At 38.1% G+C, this 7,421-nt stretch overlaps 1 long non-coding RNA gene across 2 annotated transcripts; it reads right to left on the reverse strand.

Moving 5' to 3' along the window:
- Nucleotides 1–2,276: 2,276 nt before the first annotated feature.
- LOC128087709 (uncharacterized) lies at nucleotides 2,277–4,932 on the reverse strand. Of its 2 annotated transcripts, none has more exons than XR_008209958.1 (4): nucleotides 4,846–4,932; nucleotides 4,413–4,531; nucleotides 3,882–3,948; nucleotides 2,277–3,789 (listed from the first exon to the last, which is right to left on the reverse strand). It is a non-coding gene; the product is annotated as an uncharacterized LOC128087709 (long non-coding RNA). The 2 variants fall into 2 exon arrangements; XR_008209957.1 differs by having other exon boundaries at nucleotides 4,413–4,573; nucleotides 4,846–4,904.
- Nucleotides 4,933–7,421: the final 2,489 nt, after the last annotated feature.

Genomic DNA, 7,421 nt, shown 5'->3' on the forward strand with positions numbered 1-7,421 from the left:
GCTTTACCAGATTAGCTGCGGCTTGACAAGTTCTTACTTGCTGTTGCTGGTCACTGACAACTTTCTAGTTCTTAATACTGTTTTCTTTGTATGTCTAATTTTTCCCTTTCTTGCTGTACATCAAATTTTAGGACTTCATTAAAGTCTGCTTTCACCTTTTGCATTTTGACAAATGTTACATTGTCTAGGTGGGTAGTACTAATTCGGCAATGAGCTTAACTGGGAAAAACCAATTACGTAAAATCCTGGAACAGATCATGGAATGGTCAGAAAGTACAAATTTCTGAACACCACCTGAGAAGGTGGTTCATGCCACAGAAGTGTTGCTGCATAATAAGTTACCCAAAAATGAGAATCAGTATGATATAGTTACTGAGGAGTCCTATCATGTTATGGAAAACCAACAAAAATGGAACACTGCAGTATGGAGTCCCATGTGACAAGTCAAAGAAACCATCAAAAGAAAAAGTAAACTGAATTAGTTTCCAGAAGTGAAAGTCAGATATTGCTGAACAAGGGTGGCCAGCACTCCAACTCTAAACTGACTCATGGATGGTTGCAAACGTCCCATGCGGCTGTCTATTGCAACAGAGAAAGGCCAACAGGCAACATATGGGCAAACCCATTCAGGCCACAGAATTGAAGACATTTTTGTCCAGGCAGAGAGCCTTGTTATAAAAGCACATTGTGTAGATGGCTGAAATGTCCAAGAGCTGTGATAAAGAGCATCAAAATGGCAAGCAGATTAATTAGGCTGCTAGAAACCATCGCATTTCCACTTCTTGAAAAAATAAAACAAGCAGTCAAAGATGATGCTTTGAGAACAGATATGAATAAGTATTTAGAAAATCAGCACCTATTCTGGAAGACATTTCTAGCCATATGCTACCCACTGAAAGAAGGTGTGGAAAGGAAGATCAAGTCTATAAGTTTTTTGTCATATGGAAGCAAGGAGTTAGAAAAACACTACTTACAAAGATTGCCTGAATGGTTCCTCTTAAACAAGAAGAGGAAGGAAAAAAAGAAAACATATCTCAGATTAACTCAGGAGTGCACTGAGGACTGGAGTCTTCTGAGATTCAGGAACTGAATATAAATATTAAGTATAACTGAGGCACAGGAGGAACTAGCCCAGGGACAAATGCTGCTGAGGACTGAGCTGTTTTGTTTTCAGCCTTATCTCTCACAGGCCTTCCTGGTTTACTTAGAGTAGACCTCAAGGTAAGCATACTTGAGCTTTTTTCCCCTCAAAAACACTTGAGAAAATCCCAGAAAAACACATATGTCAGACAAATTTGGCCTTGTGAATTCAGATTCTGCCAGTACTGTGTCAACTGGGCAAAACAGGCTGGCTCAGATTAGAGTTTAATTCCTGAAGCTCTCACTTTAAGGACAAGCCCAAAAAACCAAGAAAATAAGTTTGACCAATTACACAGCAATGTTCAAGTCAGGTATCATACTCTTACATACACATTGCCAATTTGTTAGATACATAGTATAAGTTTAAGTAATAAACAGTGGTGGTTGTTTGTTTGTTTTTTTGTTTTCCCATTTGCGTATGTAGCTTTTGAACTGTAAATATGGGCGCATTTTCTTCTATTTCTCCATGTAAGATGGATGACTTTTCTCCCTCCCCAGAGATTATTTTGTTCTCAAGCCATAATCCCTTAAAACAAGGGTTAATATAGTTAAACTTCTCTGAATGGCTCTCTTAATCATACTTTGGACTTGAATGAAAAAATTGATTGCTACAGAGATCAACATGCCCTAAACTAAAACCACATTAAACAATTTGTGACATTATCAAAAATTTATCACTGTAGATGAGATGAAATCTGCTTCACTAAGAGAGTAAATCTGTGGTAGAAATGTTCTGAATTCCTGAATTGCCAGACATTCACAACTGGCCTTCAGGTGACATGTTGCAGCACTCACTTCACATGTTAATTAATACGAGAATAGTCCAAAAGAAAATAGCTTCAAAGCCAAGATGAAAAGTCTCACAATACCCTGCACAACTTCTTTTCTGAAATTAAGAACTTGGCAGCTAACTTCATTTCAGCAAGGGCATTTCTGAGCTGTGTATTGTAATGTTCTAATTTTTTTTTTTTTTCAAATCCATTAGTGCTGTAGAGACAATCAAGCTAAGACAGTGTAAATCGTCACACATATTACAGTGTTCAATTTCATTTTGTCACTTACAGCTGCTGATAGTTTTGGATCCAGTATATTTGAAGCAACTGCTGTTGGTGGTAATAAAGGGAGTAATCCACCAGTCTGAACCTCAGATGCCAAGATATATTTACAAGGTTAATCATTTTTTTTATATTGTATGCACACATTGATTTTGTTTGAGTAGTACATGGAGTCAATGCAGAAATTATTGTGATAGCACAAATACTCAAAATGCGGCTTTACAGACATTTCTCATATTGAAACTGCTTTAAAATTCTTTGCTGCATCACCAGAAGTTTACAGAGAGAGAAAAAAAAAAAAAAAAAAAAAAGCTTCCTTCTTTTTTCCCCACAGCCCTTACTTCTTTCCTTGCTCTTTAGCTACAGTTCTGAAAATATAACAGTTTTTGCCAGCTCTGCAAGTTCAGGTAAGCAGCTCCAATATGCAGGGAAAAAGGCAAGGCGCACTGCATATATATTATTGTTACAAAAATAATGTACATTGTTCATTTCAGCTCCATTCAAAACACAGAACATCTCACTGACCCTTGCAAATGGAAATGAAAAGAAAGAGTTTTTCCTTTATTATAGTTTTTGAGTTACTGCCAGCATGCAGATTTCAGAAGTAAATGGGCATCAAAGACGGTACTTCACTTCTTTTTTTCGCCTCGGATTATCTACAGTTATTCTCTCTATAGAAACAGAACTCGTGTGTTTTGTAACATGTAACTTTGGAGATAGGATGATTACGGTTAATTATACATACAAAAAGAAGTGCCACCCATTCCTAAGTCTCTGAAAAGTATGTTGCACTCCTGAAAGGGATACCCATGTGGAAGCTGGGGGTTGAAGTACACACTGTCTCCTCTTGATAGGATTTGTCCTTAACAAAGGCATCTGCTCATAAATATATCGGAAGCTGATCACATTTAGTCTTCTCTTATCATAAGTTTGGTAGGTTTTGATTTTAATATTATCGTTCTGATTTAGCCCAAAAAAAGAAAAAAAAAAAAAAAAGAAAGAAAGAAAAAGAAATCAGTAATTATTTGGCTAAGGGCATTATTGCTTAAAGAAACATACCACAGTATAAATCTGTAATGCACATGCAGACCATCTACTGCTTAGAGAACCCTGTATTTGTAAAACAGGCCAAAAACCAATCAGAGGAAGAGTGGGTTCACTCAATTGTTGAGTCTAGAAGTCATTACACTGCTAGCCTAGACTTCGGAAAGCTAGGCACAAGCCACTGCATCATCACAAGCATCTGTACGGTAGGCAAATCACTTCAGCTTGCAAAAGAGACTTAAACCGAGTATTTCAAACTAGCATCCTAAACATCCCTCTCCTGCCCTTCCCTGGTTCCCTCTCTCACTGATGTATAACCCACTAGCAAGGATGCTCAGCCAAGAGCAGGGAGACAAAGTCCTGTTTTTACTTACAGAAGTGTTTCTGCATATTGTATTAGCCATAACAGAAAAATTGCAACCCATATCTACTCAATAAGTTAATGTTGTTCTCTCTTTTATCCCTTCTCTCCAAGAGGGAAGCATTTTCAATAGAAGCAGGTAGTTCCTCAAAGCCAAATATTCTGGATGTTTGTAGGTAAGTCAGTCTCCTGAAAGATGAGGGTTTGAATTATTTTCAGCTAATTTTTGCTCCATCCAAGCATGAACTATAAAAACAGGGAAGGGGGGGTCTTTCACATACCATTTCCTTTCTTTTTGTCCACTTCTAGCAGTAATTTAGGTGGGAAGCAGGAGCTGCACTCAATTGGCTGAAAGGCAGGGGAGATAACCAATGTTGGGAAGAAGCTGCAGGCAGCAAGCATCCTAATTCCAATAGGCAATTCAGGTGCAATATTTGCCCCTAAGATGTTACTGAATTAGTATCATGCTCATGCTGTGCACAGAAACATGACCATGAGGTAGTTAGACCATGTAGTAACTTGGGCATACAGAAATTCATAAGGATTGAAAACAGAAAACGTGGCAAATCCTACACCTTCCAGATTTTGTCTTGTACAGTGTTTATCTGGACAGACAGGCTGACTCATGTATGCCTCAAATACCACGTTAGAGACACTACCTCAGGAAAAGATACTTAGTCAAAACAAAATCAGTACCAGAAGCCAACTCACTCTGGTGTGTGACCTGTTTTTATGCATGGATGGGTTATTTAGAGTTTTTCTCTCTACTCCCACGTTATGAAAACAAAGACAACAAAGAGAACAAGCCTTACCCCATTCTCTGGGGCTGCATCTGAGCTTCTTGCTATGACTCAAGCGGAGACTTCTTGAGTTATGAAGAAACAAGGCAGCAGGGACACAGCTCTTCCCTCACCTCATACCTTGTGGCAGCCTTGCAGGGCCAAGGGAGTCAGTTACACAGAAGCACATTCCACTGGAAATTTAAGCTGAAATTAAGTTACTGAGCATTGCTAGAGCAGCACAAATCTGCCTTTAGAGATTTGAAAACATAGCTTCTTATTGTTACATCCCAGTGTTCAATAAATTCTCCTCCAGGGAACACACGCTTCTCTTCTATGCTTTCTATTGTTTGTGTTATCATTTGCTATCTATGCAGCATTATTTATTAGCATCTCACTCTCCCTCTCTCTTATTAAATTAGCAAATACATCTTGCAGAACAAGATGAAGAAAGCTCATTACTCACAACAAGTAGCACACAAGGAGAACAAGCCAGCACTTCTCCAGAGGGCTCTTTATGTTCTCTGACCCATTATGGAGTGGAGACTCATAAGCACTTAGGCCTAAAGACCAGCTGGTACCACTTAGTCCCTGCTTAAATCTGCTGCTCTGGGATGAAGGTGTTTTTAATTCAGTTTGATGGGGATCTATTATGATAGTATTAGGTTAATAAGTTTTTATTAATAGAAAATGTACCAACTTTCCTTTTCCTTCTCTCCCTAAAATATATATATATTTATCTTGTAATCATTCACCTTCTCTATTACAACATTAATGATGTACTGGAAAGGACTGCCCTTCTCTGTGGTCATGGAGTTGGTCTGCTTTTAAATCAGTAACTGAGTTAATACAGCAAAGTGGTTTTCACAGGAGCTTGTCAATTTTGACAGTTTCTTACTCTTCCTTTTGTTTGATTCGTACAGCCATTTGTCTTTTTGACGTCATAAAATTTTCCCCACTTTTATTCTAAACCAAATTCTAGCTTTTACTTTATGATACTGAGGTGTTTTGATTAGATTCTCAACTGGTATAAATCGACATCATTCCATAGCTCCGTGGCCTTCTCTGAGTTTACCTCCACTATCTGTGCCTTTTGTGTTAGAGTCCAGCCAAAAATAAACCTGCGTGTTAGATTCACCTTATCAGACAAGTAAATTGTCAATGTCATGGTTTATCCTAAATAGCAAATGTGTTTTGAAAAGAAGCTTTCTTTAAAATGAGGGGGTTAAAAATGACCTAATATGCTGCAGCAAAATACTGAAGACAATCAGTAAGACTGTTATTATTTCTTGAGATGGATGGAAATCTGCTATTTTCTACTTTCTCTTCCAATATCCCAAGAAATAATGATGTGATTTAAGAGTATAAAGCCTGCAGCTCAATTGTCGCAATTTATGTTCCTGTAAGCTTAAGGTAAGTCTGAGTAGCCTAACTTTTTTACTGCTTGTTGTAAAGGATGGCATCATTGCAATTTCCACAATTTCACTTCCAAATTTTTTTGAAGTTTTTCACAGGGCAGTGCTGAGATTAACCTTCAACACAACCTACTTGTCTCAAAATTTGATCTCTATAGAAGAATGGAAGCGTTATTCAGGGAGTGGATTCCTTCTACTGTGACACATCTGAAAGACAAACCTCACAGCACAAGGAGGTATAATGTATCTGTAAACGTATTTCAACTCTGAAGTGGGAACTGCAAGCAAACCCCTTGCTCTAACCTTTTCTCTTTCTTCACTGGTTGTAATGTTTTCAGAGTCTGTTGAGGAGTGTGTCTAATTCATTTTTCCAGCTTAGCGAGATTTGCCCCAAGTCATTTCCTATTTGCTCCCTTGCTGTGAGTGGAGTCACATTCCCAGCGAGAAGTCAGCTCTGTTCCAGTGATTATCTCTGCTGCGTGAGCAAGGCCGGACCCAGGCAATGGCCTGAAAGGATGCTTGCTCATGCTGAGAACATAGTTTAACAGTATGTTAATAAACACACAGGGAACGTGTTATGCAAACAAAGGCATACAGCCTCAAGGCAAATCCCTTATCCCCAGAGATGCAAAAAAGAGGAAAGCATTTTGGGGGAAACAGGGAACAGTACTACATTAAGAAGCAGCCTCATTGTGAATGCATCCAGGTTGGCAGCGGGGAGAGTTAACATGAAGACTCACTGCCAATCATTTTCTTTTGCCTTTCCTTTGAAGATCATTAGAGTTAGCATTAAGAGGAGTTATACGGATTAAAGGCAGCTAGGTCTGCTCTCATTTCTTGATGAAACAGTTACCATCACAAAGCAGCATACCTTCAACTGGTTACTAATTAAATTCCACTGAAGTTCTTAAAATGTGGTTGATTTCAGCTTCAAAACTTCACTGGTGCCAGAGAGAGACCTTCCACTTGTAGGGTAATACTAAAATAGAGCCTCCCTGCTACTGGAACTTCAAAATCTTTTGTACAATCACATTTTGTTCTAATCTGAACTCCAACAAAGGATCAGTGCCTTCTTAAACTCTCTGTATCCCCACCCCAGAATCCGACATGAATTGGAGGAACTGGCACAGGTCCTTTACGCAAGCTACAATGTCACTCCCCAACCACACTCCAGTTTTACATTCCAGCCACAGTAAGACATGCATTAGTAAGCCTCACATTTTAATGTCACCGCAATATGGAAGGTGAATCTTAAAGGCACTAGGAAAAAAAAAAAAAAAAAAGAACTCAGAAATGATAAGAAATATTCATTCACTAATTGAAGACTGTTTCAATAATCAGAAAGAAAAGGACAACTCAGTAATTACACATATTCTTTTTTATTCTTCTGTTTTCATTAACATCTGTATAATAAAATGGAGTCCTCAGGGAAAAAAATAAGCAACATTTTATACACTCCTTTAGTTCTGAAAAGCAATCGAGATCTACGTGTAATAGCCCCTCAACCTGAAGTTTGACATAAGTTTATGCGAGAGAGGGAACCACAATTTTTTTTTCTTATTAGGGGAAAAAACAAAAACAAAACACACACACACACAAAAAAAAAAAAAAAAAAAAAAAAAAAAAC

This window comes from Tympanuchus pallidicinctus, unplaced genomic scaffold (genome assembly GCF_026119805.1).
Source record: "Tympanuchus pallidicinctus isolate F22 unplaced genomic scaffold, pur_lepc_1.0 scaffold31, whole genome shotgun sequence".
Lineage (NCBI taxonomy): Eukaryota > Metazoa > Chordata > Aves > Galliformes > Phasianidae > Tympanuchus > Tympanuchus pallidicinctus.